This window comes from Emys orbicularis, chromosome 2 (assembly GCF_028017835.1).
Source record: "Emys orbicularis isolate rEmyOrb1 chromosome 2, rEmyOrb1.hap1, whole genome shotgun sequence".
Lineage (NCBI taxonomy): Eukaryota > Metazoa > Chordata > Testudines > Emydidae > Emys > Emys orbicularis.
The window spans coordinates 204,169,089-204,187,239 of record NC_088684.1 but is presented as its reverse complement, the minus strand read 5'-3'; the positions used below and the strand labels follow the sequence as shown (position 1 = coordinate 204,187,239).

At 42.5% G+C, this 18,151-nt stretch overlaps 1 protein-coding gene across 1 annotated transcript in view; it reads right to left on the bottom strand.

The window, feature by feature from the left end:
• The window catches only part of ELMO1 (engulfment and cell motility 1), a 476,091-nt gene extending 464,309 nt beyond the window's left edge, over positions 1–11,782 (bottom strand). Inside the window, exon 1 of the mRNA XM_065398227.1 lies at positions 11,638–11,782. The gene's annotated coding sequence lies outside the window, so the exon portion shown is untranslated. The remainder of the gene's footprint in view (positions 1–11,637) is intronic.
• Between the last annotated feature and the right edge of the window lie 6,369 nt (positions 11,783–18,151).

Here is an 18,151-nt window from a genome sequence, read left to right as displayed (position 1 = left end):
AACTGGCTAAGACAGGAAACAAGGGTAGGAATAGATGGTCAATTTTCACACTGGAGAGAGGTAAATGGCAGGATCCCCCAAGGATCTGTACTGGAACAAGTATTGTTCAACATGTTCATAAATGATCTGTAAAAGGGGTGAATAGTGAGATGGCAAACTCTGCAGATGATACAAAATTACTCAAGATAATTAACTCCAAAGTTGACTGCAAAGAGTTACAAAGGGATCTGACAAAACTAGGTGACTGAGTAACAAAATACCAGATGAAATTTAATGTTGATAAGTGCAAAGTAAGGCATGTTGGAAAACATAATCCCCACTATACATAAAAAATGATGGGGTCTAAATTAGCTGTTACCACTTAAATATCATGGAGTCATTGTGGCCAGTTCTCTGAAAATATCTGCTCAATGTGCAGCAGCAGTCAAAAAAGCAAACAGAATGTTAGGAACCATTAGGAAAGGGATAGATAAGACAGATAATATAATGCTACTATATAAATCCATGGTATACCCACACGTGGAATACTGCATGCAGTTCTGGTCACCCCATCTCCAAAAAATATATATTAGAATTGGAAAAAGTACAGAGAGGCACAACAGAAATGATTAGGGGTATGGAACAACTTCCATACAAGGAGAGAGAAAAAAGACTGGAACTTTTCATCTTAGAAAAGAGACGACTAAGGGGGGATATTACAGTTGTCTATAAAATCATAAATGGTGTGGAGAAAGTGAATAGGGAAGTGTTATTTAGTCCTTCACAGTATACAAGACTCAGAGGTCACCCAATTAAATTAATAGGCAGCTGGTTTAAAACGAACATAAGGAAGTACTTCTTCATTCAATGTTCAATCAACCTGTGGGACTTGTTGCCAAGGGAAATTGTAAAGGCAAAAAGGATAACTGGGTGCAAAAAATAATTAGATAAGTTCATGGAGGAGAGGTCCATCAATGGCTATTAGCCAAGATGGTCAGACATACAACCCCATGTTCTGGGTGTCCCTAAACCTCGGACTGTCAGAAGCTGGGAGTGGACAACTGGGAAGGATCACTCAATAATTGCCCTATTCTGTTCATTCCCTCTGAAGCATCTAGCACCTGCCACTTTCAGAAGACAGGATACTGGGCTAAACTCACCACTGATCTGATCCAGTACAGCCATTCTTATGTTCCTATATTGTTTATACTATTCTGCACCACAGCTATGTGAAAATGATACATTTTGTTCGTTCAACGTTTCACATGTTAATTTTCATTATTTTGTGACTCAAATTTTAGTTTCTAGTGAAATTCCCACAAAAATGATGATTTTTCACATTAAAAAACAAGTAAAATTCTAAATTTCCTGAACTTCTTAAAAGAAATTTGACCTCTTTGCTCTAAACTAGGACAATCTTTCAGTGAAAAGGGGCCCAATTTCACTCAGAAATCTTTTTTCTTGGCTCTTTACACATACACCATAAAGAGAAGAACCACAGGATTTTGCAGGTTTTGCCACAAGCATGGGTCATTTGTGTGACTTTAAAGCAAAGTGGGGAAAACTCAGATTTTGAGTGTTTTGTGATTTTTCCACAAACTTCTACTATGCTGTAACTACTGCTGTTAATAATGGCCACTCTGCCCTTTGCTGACTAATAAGAAGCTGTCTGTTTCAATCTTCATACTTTCCAGGGAGGGGAGATTTACAGGAACAAGAGAGATGTGTACATTAAAGAAGATTCACATAAAAGGCACAGATTAGACTTAGACCCCACATCTAGATCCTGAATTTTGTGAGCCTAGCAAGTAACGAGGGATTTGCGTCTGGCTATTCCTAGGGGGGAAGGTTGATATGAGGAATGCACTTGTAACACAAGGGTAGAGTTAGACAATAGTTGTGTGACCTGGCACTTGACGAGGGGAAAAGCAAAAATAGGAAACTGAGGGGGAAGAGGGGGGGAGTCCAGTATTTTGAACGCCTACTGGCTGAATGACATATTGAATTTCATTTCCAGAATGAAGAGACTAGTACTTATATTTTGGGGTGGAGAGAGGTTTTAAAGAAACCTTGGTTTGGCTCAGTGCTTGGACATTTTGTAGCTCTGAGCCAATACTTATCAGGTTTCAATTTCCAGCTGAAGCTATGACTGTTGCTATGAAAACTAATGTGTGACTATATTCCAAAAAACAAAGTGATGGAAAAGATGCCATTGGAATGTAACAAATATATGCAACAGTGCTAGGAGAAAAATTGCAATATAGTACCCTGTATCGTAACCATGTCTCTTTCTTTCTGTAAGTGAAAAGACATACACGGCAACTCACCACCTTAATACAGCACTGCCTAACCAGAAGACAGAGGATTTTAGTATTTATGAATTTCTTATTTCTATGGCATTTAAGAGCAATATATTTGTGTATACCTCAAAACATGGAATAATGTTTTAAAGAATTATCCTCAATATGGGCACTATAACAACATTGCTAGGACTAACTTGAGTTATTTTTATGATCCTAACTGGAATCCAGCACCCCACAAACCCTGCACATTTTTGCTGGTGTGAATTGTAGATGCAGAATATTTGGAGAGGGAATAACATTTTTCACTTTAGATACAAAATAAATATCAAAATATCTAGACTGGAATCTTCATCATCAAAGCAGTGTCCAAAAATAGGTAAAGGGACACTGCCAACTTGAAATCTAATCAGTTTCTTAAAACAAATTAAGTCGTCATTTCTAGTAAACACACCTCTTCTCTCCCCCACCCCCTTATATATATATATATATATATATATATATATATATATATATATATATATATATACACACACACACACAATCTCCCTACCAATTTTCGTGGAGGTTTTTACAGTTACATTTTCTTATTTCAAAATGTTTGTGTGAAATATCAGGGAAACTGACTTAGGCCCCAAACCAGCAAACATTTTACATATGCATTTAACTTTCAGCATGTGAATAAAGTGACTGGAACTACTCACATGCTTAACATTAAGTATGTTTGTAAGTGATGGCAGAATCAGGGTCTAACTGATTATACCTGGGAAGAGTGAAACAGCTAAAGCATTGTCAAATGTACAATTGAAAAAACCCCTCTAAACATTATCAGTTATGGTAATCTTGGGCATTACTTGCAAAACTAACTACAAAAATTAAGGCTGGCATGTGATTTTCATGTGGACAGTGTTGCTTTATTGGGCTGTTGGCATATTTTGCATTGTTTTGCTTTTATCTAACTTTAAAATGTTGGATTTATTTGATAAAAGGACATTTTGTAAATTTCACAGATTTAAAAATAGCTCAGGAGGATGTATTTTTTGTCAATATTTGCAACTTCAACAATATATGCAAAAGACTAGGAAATGAGATCATCTGCCCCAAACAGGCACCCATTGATATGTGGGGGGTTTTTTAAAGGGAGGGTGGGTTTAGAAACGATCATGCTTGAGGAATCTAAAGTTTCCTCTTAGAAACACTGACCACGTCTCCCTTGTAATTAAAACAAGCGTGAGAAGAAAAATAATGGTTTAACATGTCTGTATTAAAGTTACAGCTAAAAATGGGATGATGTATCATTTCACAGACTATTCTGTACTCCTAATGTCTGTGTAATAATAATTTGAGCTGTAGATCCTGAAAGTACATAGGCAATTAGACATTTGTGAAGATTCTGCAGTTAATGCAAGAACCATATGAGAGAATCTCTGGCAAATACTTAATAAAATTACCTAATTGGGGAACTACTCAAAACTAAAATATCTTCTAGAAAAATGCAAGTGGGTTAATGCTAATAAAACTTAAATGATGGCAAAAATGCTATTTTGAAAGATGTATCAAGGATATCCAAGATGGAGCAGATTGTCTATCTGGTAGAAACAGCTGCATATGAACAGGTAAACTATAGAAAATAAATTAGACGAATCTGAAAGGATTTGGAACCCATTTTTGAACCATTCTTGCTGAAAATCCATGGGCCAGGATCATAGATTGTTTTATTGTGTGTGTGTGTGCGCGCGGGGGGGGAGGGGGACCAAACAAAATACTTGATAAATGAACATCTTCATTGTAGAAGGCAATACAAAAGCCTGTATCCAGTGATGCAGGCATGGTGGGGGGTTGGCAGGAGTGGGGTGAGGGAGAAAATGATATAGGGAGATTCTGGCTTGCTTTTGCTTTCATTTTTTCACATCTCCTCCTTCAAAACACTTCTTTCCTGTGATGCCTACAATAAACTTGACAGCAGCTAGGCTGCTGGTGCGCTGATACCACTGCCTATCATACTGACCAGTACTGTCTCACTGCTTTGTTGTATTCCCCCGTCTGTCTGTATCCATCTGCCATCTCTGGTCTTATACTTACTTTATGTCTACATTTAAAAAGCTACAGCAACACAGTTGTGGTGTTGCAGTTGCACCACTGTAGCGTTTCAGTGTAGACACTTAGCCCTGGTCTACACTGGGGGCGGGGGGGTGGAAATCGATCTAAGTTATGCAACTTCAGCTACGTGAATAATGTAGCTGAAGTTGACGTACTTAGATCGACTTACAGTGGTGTCTTCACCGCAGTGAGTCGACTGCTGCTGCTCCCTCATCGACTCTGCTTGCGCCTCTCACAGCGCTGGAGTACAGGAGTCGACGGGAGAGCACTCAGGGGTCGATTTATCACGTCTAGACTAGACACGATAAATCGATCCCCGCTGGATCGATCGCTACCCGCCGGAAGACATACCCTTACACAGCAACAGGAGGAGTTCTCCCGTCAAGGTAGTTAATCCACCTTCCCAAGAGGCAATAGCTAAGTTGGCAGAAGATCTGTTGATCTTGCACTGTCAACATGGGAACTTAGGTCATCTTAACTACGTCACTCAGGGGTGTGGATTTTTCACACCCCTGAACAACGTAGCTGGGTCGATCTAATTTTCTAGTGTAGACCACCCCTTAGATTGAAAGCTCTTTGGAACAGGGGCTCTTCTCTTTGGTTTGTGTTTGGACAGCACCTAGCACAATGGGGTCCTCCTGGTCCATGACTGGGGCTCCTAAGCACTATTGTAACATAAATAAATAATAAAGGGGCAGGTAGGGGAATGAGGAGGAAGCCATGTTTACCAAAATTTAGTAAATTGAATACCCCCTTAATTACAATACAGATTTAATATTAGTGATTTAAAAAAAAATGGTTTTCCAGGAATTTATAGTCTGCTTATTTTAATGCACACAAGCATGAAGCTGGATACAACATCTGTATCCTAATGTCTTGTTCCTATTAGCACTGCAGGGTTGGAGAAAAGTGGTAAGAAATGATTGAGTGTTTGGAGGGAGAGGGAGGTTAGTGATTTCAGCCACTCTTTTTGTTTCACACCAAATACAAAAATAATTTGGCAAGATCAGAAGCTTTTTAACCACTGTGTACCAGATGCTGTACAAAAGGTACACACACACACTTACTTTTCTCCTGGATTAGAAACGGATCCCCAGTGTCCTTGTTAGAGCAATATGGATCTCCCCATATGGTCTTTCCTGCTTTATCTTCTCCCATCTCATACCACACTAAGGGTACGTCTACCCTACCCGCCGGATCGGCGGGTAGCGATCGATCTATCAGGGACTCGATTTATCACGTGTAGTGTAGACGCGATAAATCGATCCCCGATCGCTCTCCCGTCGACTGCTGAACTCCAGCTCGGCGAGAGGCGGAAGCAAAGTCGACAGGGGAGCCGCGGCCGTTGATCCTGCGCCGCGAGGACGCGAAATAAGTAATTCTAAGTCGATCTAAGATACGTCGACTTCAACTACGCTATTCTCGTAGCTGAAGTTGCGTATCTTAGATCGATCACACACACACACACATCCCAGTGTAGATCAGGCCTAAGGGAGAGGAGGTGGCCTTCAAAGCCCGAGCTCCAGCTCGAGCTGCAACTTCAAGGTGCTGTCTACATAGCTATTTTTAGAGCTCTAGCGGAAACCCCACAAGTCTGAGTCTGTTGACCCAGGCTGGGAGGCTTACTGCCATGGTCTGTGTAGATGTACCCAGAGGCTGCATCTATACTGCCTGGGCCGGCTCCAGCTTTTTTGCCGCCCCATGCGGCGAAGCCAAAAAAAAAAAAAAAAAAAAGCTGTGATCGGCGGCAGCTCTACCGCGCCGCTTCATTCTTCGAGAGGGAGTGAGGGACCTGCTGCCGAATTGCCACCGAAGACCCGTACATGCCGCCCCTTTCCAATGGCCGTCCCGAGCACCTGTTTCCTTTGCTGGTGCCTGTATACTGACAAAGAGTGTACACTAGTATGTGTAACACACACCAAGTATTCTCCATTTCCAACTAGACAACTCCAAAGGAAACTCAACCACCACAGTTTGTCTTGTCCACTAGAACTGGACTGAAACTAACTCATTGTACATAGAGCAAATGACCATTCTAAGGTAATGGCTAAGAGCAGAGGTTCCCAAACTTCTTCACAGTATGGGCTATCTCTTAGCAGAAAGAGTCCCTCAGGGACACCTCCACTCTCATTCACAATTAATTGCACAGATCTCTTTTCTTTCCACTGGCCATCAATAACATCCCTATTGCCACTACAGCAGTTGTTTACGTGGAAAATTGATACCAGAAAATATTTAATAAATTTTTAGCTGACTTTTAATGCTGTTTGGCAGACAGAAGCAAGGAGAAAGAGCAAACGGCATGTGACCACCCACATGTCCATGGCCCATCAGCAAGGCTCCACAAACTAATGGCAATCCACGGACCACAGTTTCAGAAATCAATGCCTTAGTACTAGACCTGAACGAGCAAGAGAGGTAAAACACATTACCAATTCCCTGTAGCATTCAGTTCCCAATTCTGTTCTTAACAGCAATTGGATAACAACAAGGAAATTTAATATTAGGGCTGCCAACCTATCCATAAATCACTCTTTTGTGTCTTGCAAAGCTTGTGATAAAAAGATCACATACAGCAAAGACCCATGCAATAGCTTGATACAGGCACGGAGACTTGAACTTCTCTCTCCCCCCTACAAGTGGTCCCTTCAGAACAGTGCTGACGTACATTGGCAGGGCAATGTGGAGAAGCTTGCATTGCCACTGCCTTTTCTGTGGATGAATGGCAGACGTCAGTCTCCAGGATTCTTAAAATCTGTTTTACAGGAGTATTTTTTAAAATAATTTTATAAGGACATATAACACACATGAACCTAAGACAGACAAAAAGGTTCATTGACTATAATTCAGAGATTTATAAGGCCCAAAGAGACAGTTGTGATTATCTGGTCCAACCTCCTGTATAAATACAAGCCATAGAACTTCCCTGAATTAATTTCTGTCTGAACTAGAGCATATCTTTTAAAAACATCCAATCTTGATTTTAAAATTGCCAGTGATGGTGAATCTACCACCACCGTAGTTCCAAAGTTTAATTACCTCACTGGTTAAAACAGTGTGCCTTATTTCTAGAATGACTTTGTCTAACTTCAGGATCTTATTGTACCTTGGTCTGCTAGAGTGAAATGCCCTCTTATCAAATTTCAAATTTGATTATTGTCAAATATCTGTTCCCCATATAGGTACTTATAGACCGTAATCAAGCCACCCCTTAACCTTCTCTTTGTCAAATTAAACAGATTGAGTCTATAAACCATGTTTTCCAATTCTTTAATCGTTTTTGTGGCTCTTCTCTAAACCTTCTCCAATTTATCAACAGCAAAATGTATCATTTACTTCTGTGATAAAAGGGGTACAACTTGGGAAGGAAATTGTGTTTGATGGCTTCATCATAATCTCAAATAGATCCTTATCAAAGTCACAGAACCACAAAAGACTTTAGTGCTATGATTGACAATCTACTCAACAGAGGTGAGGCCCAATTCTGGAGGTACATACTGTATGTCAGCGTGGAGGTGGACTGGAAGAGCTGTGTGGGAAAGCTTGCAGTCAGTTATTGCCAAGGATATCAGTCTCTCACTTTCACATGCACTAAATACACATCTACTAAATTTAACGAAAGAAACATGTAAATGTTCAGGCATTGTCTGTGTCAGCATGGAAAACATGAGATCACATCCAAACACCTCTCAAAAGACTGAACTTCATGGCAAAGAAAATATGTGAGCTCAAACCTTATAATCAAAGAGATTTCTATTAGGAGAGTAAACAAAGAGCGGAAGGAAGGGTGGAGCATCAGCACAGTAGATCTGCAATTTGACACAGAAAGGCTTTGCTATAAGGAAGTGTCATACATGCAGCAGTATTTCAGTAACAGTTAAACCTCTAGTAGTACTTACTTTTTCGGTTATACACTGGTAGACAGCATGTAATAAGTTAACCGTAAGGAAAAAAAAATCAAATCACCTCTGTCAGTACAATGAACACAATGCAATCCACTTAAATGCTAAGAGGTGGAACTGAGTAGATCACTGTTGAAGTATTGTTTTGCATCAATCTACTGCATTTCTAAAAATATTTTTCCATATATAATCTATAAAATATATTGTTAAACCGTAGGTACTTTCATTGATAAAAATACAATTGTTCTAGCATAGATCAGTAAAAGAGTTCACCTAGTCAGCCATCAAAATCCATTCAGCTTTAATTCTATCGTATTTTTCCTAGCGTAATTCAACAACTTCTGGAAAATTCAAGATCAAGAGGGTAGAAATCCTCAATTTCTTTCTGCTCCTCATAAAGGAAACTCGGACAGCTACATTCTTACCTAAACTGCAACCTACAGAGAAGACATAAATTGAATGATGCTGCACTGTGATTCTCAAAAGGATTACAAAAAATGATTAACCCATTTAAATGCACAGCCTCACTGCCTGGAGAAACTGACAGTTAGGTATATCTCTAGATTACTAAATCAAATGAAGTGATCAAAGGGTTACACTAACTGCAGTGTCTGCCAACAGTACCTGTTTAATACAGTTAATGCAGCAACATGATGCTAACCTTTAGTATTACCCAACTAACCCAAGTGAATTTGAAAAGTTGCTGCAAGATGATTTAATCACTCCCTAAAATGTGTGTTGTCACACATGCTTCCTTAATGCTATACCACAGGGAGGTTTACCAGTAAGTTACCACTAGTTCTCTTTCTCCTTCCTACCTAATTACTATTACACAGTCAGATTACAGCTGTCAGGTATACCACTAGAATTAAACAGATTTTCCATCATGGAACTGGGTGGTTTGGAAAACAGAACACTTCTGATCCACAGAGAAGTTGAACTCAAGGCTTAGAGTGAAATGAGTTTTATAAAAAAAAAAAAAAAAAAAAAAAAAAAAAAAAGCAGGTATTTTTCTGCATTGGAGAAATACTCAGCATGGGTTGAGCTACCTAGTAGATATGTAATTGCAAAGAAGCCAATTCGCATGAACACTGAATGATCTCTAACATCTAGAAAGAGCATGGTCTGGTACCCACTGATGAGACAGATAACCCAGTTGCCTACCCCACATCCCAGTTGTGAATAATAAAGGATTTAGTTCTAGTTCTTTCTCAACTTTTCCCTTGATAAGGATTTTAATAAGGGACACTCCGACAAGCTAGGCTCAAAGTCTAAAGAAAAATTAGATACTTATGAACATATTTCAAGTGTAAGCATGTGTGATGTAAATACAATATCATGAAGCTCAGATTATAGACAATATTGTCTATGCTAAAGAAGTTAACACATGATACACTTCTGGCACTATTATCATCTTTGGCTCTCTCTTGAGGGTGTTTGTCCCACATTTCACCCTTGGCAGGTTAAGAGATAGGCTTATAAAAGTAATAATAAAATATGGCTCTTCTAAACTGTACTGTTATTTTTCAGGAACTTTGAAAATTTGTCTACATTCTCAGGGGAGAGCTGGACAGTTGTGTTAGTTCTGCAAGGGAAAGATATTCAAAAATAAACTTGGTACGGATTTGAAGCCAAAAACCTGAACACTCCACTTCTTGGATTTCATACCCACTTGGTTTAAGGGGTTGTATGCCATGGCTATGCATAATTCCCAGCCACATTCCAGTACAATAATTTTATATGAAAATGCATCCTCAGTCAGATCATTTTTATTGCTATGGGTACAGATCTTAGAAAAGGCAACCCCTACTGAGAGCTCTTGAGAGTAAAAGTTCTTGGCAAAGGGAAGAGGCATGAACTCAGAAGAAGGTGACTAATTAACAACAATGAACTAAGGGCTGGACTACATGCAGAGTTGCACTGCTTTAACTTAAGGTTTCTTTTTAAACTCATTTGGCACCAGCCACTCTTAGTTCGGTTTAAACCAAGCTTATTTTAGTTTATCTTGTACAGATTAGGAACGGATATAAACTAAACCAAAATAAGCCATTCTTAAACAGAAAATAAAAACGAGCATCCATTCTTGTATCAGCTTAACTAAACCAGTACACGTTTGTGTGCAGGGAACCCTTAATCTTCAAGCTTCAAATATATGATCGGGCTGGGGGGGAAAGGAGAGCAAGAAAAGAATCTTAGTTCAACCATCCTCCTCCACCAACATATTAAAGAGCACATCAAACCTTCAGAATGATCCCTTCTATGCATTAGAGCTACATGCACAAGTGACATACTAAATACCCACTGCTCTGCAGACAGCCTGTGTTTGCCTGAGTGCATTTGCAGAGTGCACGCAATTGCTAACACAGATGTTCCCAACCCACTTTATGAGGTCAACTGTCTGTAAGACCAAGTTGCCACGACCCAGCACTTTGGAACAACAGGACCAGCAAAGAGGGATCTGCGGGTGGCTGGAGACACATCAATCAGCAACACCCCTCCCCCGACAAAACCAGCACACACGCACTAAAGCCTCCCGTTTCTGGAGAGAGACGGGGTGGGGGCAGTGGGGGGAGGACTGGGCAGGGATGAGAGGCAGACGGGGAGCAGGTAGTGTCACGGGAGCGGGGGGCGCGAAGTGGAAGGGCAGTTTGGGGAAAGGGGGCCGGGCTAGCGGCTGAGGGAAAGGAGCGAAGAGCTGCTCCCACCCCGACACACAGCGCCCGGGGCTGTGAAGGCAGAGGAGCGCGGCTGCCCCAGCCCCCGCAGCGGCTGGGGCAGCCGCAAAGGGCAGGGAGGCTGCGCCCCCGCCCCGCGCCCTCCAGGCGGCCCCGGCCGCGACACGGGGCAGCCGGGCGCGCTGACAAGCACGAGGGAGGGCGGCTGCGTTTCCTCTTTCTCAGCGCGATGTCAGCCGAGCCGCTTCCCCCTTCCCCAGCCGCCCCCAGCACAGCCGGGGCCACGCTCCTGGGCTGAGCGCCCCCCGAGGCGGGCCCGGCAAGAAAGCGAAGGGGGCACGTCTCCCACCAGCCCCCCCCCCCCCCCGCAGCCGTCACCCCTGGCCAGGTGCGGGATCTCCTCCTGCAGCCGCCTGCCACCCCCCACACAGCCAGCATCCTACCCCACCCCCTCCTCCCACCGTGCCGCCCCCACCCCAAACCCTGCCCGCGCCCCAACGGCATCTCCACCTTAGCCTCGGCCCCTTCAGCGCCCACAGCAACGTGCCCCCCACTGCACTGCCAGGGGCACCCCCTGCCGCAGCGCCCCCCCCCCCCAGCACCCCTCTCCCCGAGAGCCTTCTCAGCACACCGTGCATTCCCCCCCGCCCCGCAGACCTGCCCAAACGGAAACGAAAGTACCTTAAAAATCCAGGCACCACCTTCACCCCCAGCAGCCAAGTGCAGAGTGGAGCCGGGGTGAAGTTTGCTGCCCTGCTGCGGCGAGCGCCTGGCAGCTCCGCTGCTTCCTTTCCCCGGCCCGCGCCTCTCCCACCATTGAAGTTGGGCTTTTTACCGCTGCTGTTTTGGTGTTTCTGACTCTATCCCATCATCAGACTCAAACACACACTCTGCTGCTGCTGCTCTCACTTCCTCTTCCTTCCTCCTGCTGGCCACACACCCAATTTGCATCTGCAAGAAGCCCCAAGATAATCTGCGAAGTATCTCTGAAGGAATGGTGAGTATTTACCAGCACCTGCAAAATAGGGAACAAACAATTGTATGCATCTTTTACTTTATTCATTTAATCCTTTGGATTTTACAATCTACATTTTTCCACGCTATGATTATATGTCTCTTCCTACTATCTCCATTTTGTGTATTTAAAAAAAAAACACCACTAAAAATATACAGAATAAAAAAAGAGAAACTCAGTACTTTTCCTCTAACATAATTTTTAAGAGGCTTTTCATTGTCTCTGTCCCTGATGAATGATTTTGCAACCGATCCATGCTCTGCAGGCAGCAGTGCAGAAGTAAGGGTAGCAGTACTGCAACCCTCCCTACAATAACCTTGTGACACCCCCCCCCACGCCCCCCCCCCGATTCCTTTTTGGGTCAGGACTCCTACAATTATAACATTCTAACACTTCAGATTTAAATAGCTGAAAACATGAAATTTACTAATTTAAAAATCCCATGACAGTGAAATTGACCAAAATGGACTATGACTTTGGTAGGGCCCTAATTATCACTCAGAACCAGAGCCGTCCCTAGAGTATGGCGATTCAGGGTGACCGCCCTGGGCCCCACGCTTTGGGGGGCCCAGCACTTCGTGAGGAGGCGTGCAGGAGGTGAGGCGGGAGAGGGGGGCGAGGAGGAGCCTCCCTACCAACCTCCCCTTCCCTCCAGCACCTCCTGCCCAAGGATCAGCGTCTCCCCCTCCCTCAGCTGTTTCATGGTGTCTGGAGGCACTAGGGGGAGGGAGAAGGAGCAAGGGCACAGCATGCTCAGAGGTGGGGCAGAACTGGGGTGGGGCAGAACAGAGCAGGGGCAGGAGCAGGGCCTTGGAGGAAGGGGTGGAGTGGGGGCAGGGCTTGGGCAGAGGCAGGGGGGGCACCCCCTGGCAGATAGAAACTCGGTGCCTATGTCCCAGGCCCTGCACCCGCCTAGGGATGGCCCTGCTCAGAACTTCAAGTTTTACTCTCAGTTACTATGATCCATGACCACCTAGTAACCTCTCTGCTGTCTCTGTGTGGAACACAATTTCCACTCAAAAAAGGATAAGCAGGATTCAGATTATCCTGCTACTTAGCACAAACTACTACAGCATGAGCTAAAAGGAGAAATCTCCCAACGTTCAGCAAATATGACACACAGATATGTAATTCAGATTCCAACCAGGAGAGGGCAGTAGCACTCATACGCATGATGATATATTTTATCAAGAGATTAGTAATTTTGAGTGCCCAATTTAAGGGACCTTAACCCAGCCTGATTGTCAGGAAGTGCTGAGCTCCCACTGTCTGACAGTCAGATCCCTTTAAGTGTCTTTAGACCTCCCAAAAACTGAAGCACCCAAAATCACGAATAACTTTTGAAAATCTTAGGTTATAGCTATTTCAATACATATTTACAAAACTCATCCTCAAATATCAGGGATTCTCAGGAGCTCAGATCTTGCTTCTGAATCCAGAGGCCACCTAACAATTTCACCTTAGTTCCTGTTAGAACTAGTAAAATATTTGTTAATTATTTGTATAATAAAGTTTATTATTTGTCAATAATTATTTGAGGAAAAATGCCAACATTTGCAGCAAACGCTGGTGCCAATACTACAAAACTTACGTATGGGAATATGTCACTTAAATTAATAGTACCATTTATTTCACCTGTATAAAATTGCTTGCAGACTTGGACCCTACAATCACAGTGCTATTGCAATCAGGGCCGGCTCCAGGCACCAGCTAAAGAAGCAGGTGCTTGGGCCAATACCAAGGGGGGGCACTCTGGCTGCTATTGGGGTGGCACGTCCGGGTCTTCGGCGGCAATTCGGTGGCGGGTCCCTCAGTCCCTCTCGGAGCGAAGGACCTGCCGCCAAATTGCTGCTGAAGAGTGGAGTGGTGCGATCGCGCTGCCGCGGCTTTTTTTTTTTTTTTTTTGCCGCTTGGGGCGGCAAAAAACCTGGAGCCAGCCCTGATTGCAATACACCAGCTAGTGTTTATTTGCACCATTGTCCTTGAAAGAACCATTTTAGGCCCTCTACATCAACTAGAGGGGATGGCGGCCTGTCCTTTGGAGTAGGAAGTTTTACGGTCACTGTTACTATGAAGTTCTGAGTGATAATTAGGGCCCTACCAAATTCACAGTCCATTTTGGTCAATTTCACAGTCATAGGATTTTTAAATTAGTAAATTTCATGATTTCAGCTATTTAAATCTGAAGTGTCACAGTGTTGTAATTGTAGGGGTCCTGACCCAAAAAGGAATTGTGAGGGGGGTTGCCAGGTTATTGTAGGGAGGGTTGCGGTCCCCTTACTTCTGTGCTGCTGTCTGCAGAGCTGGCCCCTCTGTCAGCCACTGCCACTCTCCGGCCACCCAGCTCTGAAGGCAGCAGGACAGAAGAAAGGGTGGCATGGTATGGTATTGCCACGCTTACTTCTGCACTGTTGCTGGCACGACGCTGCCTTCAGAGCTGGGCGCTTGGCCAACAGCCACCGCTCTCCAGCTGCCCGGCTCTGAAGGCAGCACAGAAGGAAGGGTGGCAATACTGTTACTCCCCTAAAATAACCATGCAACACCCCCCCGCAACACCCTTTTGGGTCAGGACCCCCAATTTGAGAAACGCTGGTCTCGCCGTGAAATCGGGATAGTATAGGGTAAAAGCACACAAAAGACCTGATTTCATGTAGGGAGACCAGATTTCATGGTCTGTGATGCATTTTTCATGGCTGTGAATTTGGTAGGGCCCTAGTGATAACGGTGTGCTGGAGCTGATTAAATAATGCAGTGTGAATTAGTCCATGGTACTGAGTAAAAATTACTGACACATTACAATGCTAAATTGCAGGTCTAGGACCATAAACTGTACTATGAATGACAGTGATAGTGATATCACTGGCCAGATCATGCCTCCAAGATCAGCACATGGAAGTTCCCTTCCACATGTGAACCCTACCCTTTCCATGTGGAAAGGAATGACTCATCTGCCTCCACAGCATTGTCCATCCTTTCTCCAAATCAAGACCTCACAGAATGAAAGTGTTTTGCAAGGTTGGGATCTGTGGGGTTTGAGATGATCACGTTGAGCAAGCTGGGAGCAGGGAATGGAGAGTACAGCAATGGGAGGGGCAGGAAAGCCTGTGGCTGTATTGCCTTTCCCCCTGCTTGCATTGTGGGAATACCCCACAGCCAAAGAGAGTCTCAGTAAAGCCATGATACTTCAGAATCCTCACTGAGACTTCTTTCCTCTTGTCTTCTCCCATGGTTTGTTACTGCAAAGGGGGCGGTGTGTGTGTGTGTGTGTGTGTGTGTGTGTGTGTGTGTGTGTGTGTGTGTGTGTGTGTGTTCTGGCCTGATGTTTGTAACCTGAGGGTGATGATAGCTGTTTAGTACAAATTTTAGATTAACTTTAAAACTAAAGTTTTATTATTTTTTTGATTAAATTAGGATAACATTTTAAAACGATAAAGATACAAACCAGATGTGAACAATGCAAATATAAAGCCCCAGACGTATATGTTCGATTAATATTTAAGTCATGTAATGACATAACCAGAAAGAAAAGAGATGGTGGAAGGGATGTAGAGAAGAGAAAAGGGAATTATAAAACCACCCCAAGAGTCTCTTACTGCTGCTCTCTTATCCAAGAAAAGAGAACAGTCAATACTAGCTGAATAGGAATTCACTGTTGCAGCTGAAAGATGTTTTGTTATACAGGGATTGGGGGGGGGGGGGAAGGTTAATTGTGTTTATTTTATTTTTATTTTTTTGTAGGAAGGAGAGCTTTCTAGTCTTAAGTAAATATACAGGGTGGTGTAAATTTACAAAATATTTTGTAAACAAACATGTTTGTTTACCTGTTTTACAAGTATCAATTCAGGCCCAGATCCTGCAAACATATATACGCTTAATTTCACTATTCACTTTTAGACTATTAAACATTTTTTTTTAAATAAAATGCAATGTACTCATCACCATTTATACTGTTATTTACTTAAATTTATTTCTCTCAGACTGGTAATGAAAATCAGTGAAGTGTTGCTTTCAGTTTCTTAGTGCTGGATTTCAAACTCTATAGGAGAATGTTTATGACTGATACCAGGTGAAAAGCACTCTGAAGACTGGAAGCCACTGATGTGCTCTGGATTATCCACAGATCAAGTACAGCACTAGCAGCAGGAATATAGTCTTCCTTAAGGTCAGCAAGTATACCTCAACTCTGACTTGGAAGGAACGCTTTTGAGGGGCAGGAGTGCTTCCCTTCCAATGCTTATTTAATCGCTGGTCTCTTTGCTGTGTCCGCCACCTAGGATGACCAGACAGCAAATCGGGCCAGGAAGTGGGGGGTAATAGGTACCTACACCTCTACCCCGATATAATGCGACCCGATATAACACAAATTCGGATATAACGCAGTAAAGCAGTGCTCCGGGGGGGGTGGGGCTGCGCACTCCGGTGGATCAAAGCAAGTTCAATATAACGCGGTTTCACCTATAACGCGGTAAGATTTTTTTTGGCTCACAAGGATAGCGTTATATCGAGGTAGAGGTGTATATAAGAAAAAGCCCCCCCAAAAATCGGGACTGTCCCTATAAAATCGGGACATCTGGTCACCCTACCGCCACCAAATTGCACATCAGCACCAGTGATGGTAGTGGCTTTTGTGCACTAGAGTGACTCCCATTGACTTCAGTGGGCTTTGAATCAGCCCCTAAGAACTGGACTTGATATGTTTGCTAAATATTTCTGAAGAGCCAGAAGAGGGAGCAAGGGAGCACAGGATTTTGAGACTGTGCATTTTATTTTATGTGGGTATTTCTGCTACAACCCTAAAAATAAAGGCAAAGATTTTCAAATGACTTATGATATTTGGTGCCCAGCTTGAGACACAGTAGAGGGACAGAGGGCAGGTTCTCAGCACTTTCTGAAAACCATCTCAAGTTGGTCATCCAAATACTGAGGAATCCAAAATCAATAGTTACTTTTAAAAATCAATGCCCTAGGTCTTTGAATGTCTGTATCAATTTTAAAGATCTCATGACAATTTGTGTATAGGTAGGGTTGTCACATACAGTTTTCCTTGTAATCACTGTGGTCCAACATCCAGCTTGCTGCCTTTCAGTTCCAGAGATGGATGAATTTCAGTGGTGCTGTATGTATATAGATTTTGTCCTGTAAACCTTCACTCCCATGAATAGTCCTTATTCACATGATTAATTTCATTGTCTGCATAAAGTAAGGATTTGCAGGATCACAGCCATAATTTTTAATGCACGTTGGGGTGCAAGCTGCTATGTAAAATGGTATCATATTATTAGTCTTTTTTAAAAATCACAAATAAATGACTATCTTTTAGTGCTTTGACCATGCTAGTTGCTTAGTCTAAGAAAAATATTTTTGCACATAGCTTAACAGATTTTAAGATAGACAAAATTGTAGGGCCTAAATTGCTTGACTGTGATGGCAGTAATTCCAAAAAGAAGCTGCTTATGGAACTTGAACCTCAGTTCCTACGTTGTAGTATGCTTACAAATCTCCATACATGCTGAAACGTCCCTAAATGAATGTTGTTTGTTCAGTTATACAAATGCATGTTAAATTAAGGGCTTTTTAAAATCAATCGATATACTCTGAAGCCTATTCTGAGTAAATCCATTTCAAAATTATATGTACTCCCATTTTAACTCTGCCACAGTGTTGACAGAGATATGCTTATGCATAAGAAGTATTAGGGAACAAGTTACGGGATGTGCAGAGCAGCCACTTTTTAAACACATAATAGATTTTTTAAACTAAACAAAGAAAAGCCCAGTCTCCATTTACCTCAGATATTTTTATAGTGCCATTCCCATACTGTCTAGGCATAGATTACAGTAAAATTCCAAAAGCAAAAGATAATTGCTTAAAAACAACAACATTGTTGCTAGGTGACAACAGTCTTCATACCCATCACATCATTTACCAAATCCAAGCACATACAAGCAAGGAAACAAATAGTTAAATCATAACTCTTACAGTGCCCGCATCATAAACATACATTACTCTCCTATCAAGTAGAAAGACAACTCTATGAACTGCTTTTACTGTTATTTATTCAATAAGTGACAATGCAGCTATCAGGAGGTTATAAGTTAAGTAGGTCCCACCCAGTCTTTTCTTATACCTGCTTCCATGTCTTCCAGGCAAGTGAAAGACTCAAGGAGCTCAGTCTATTTT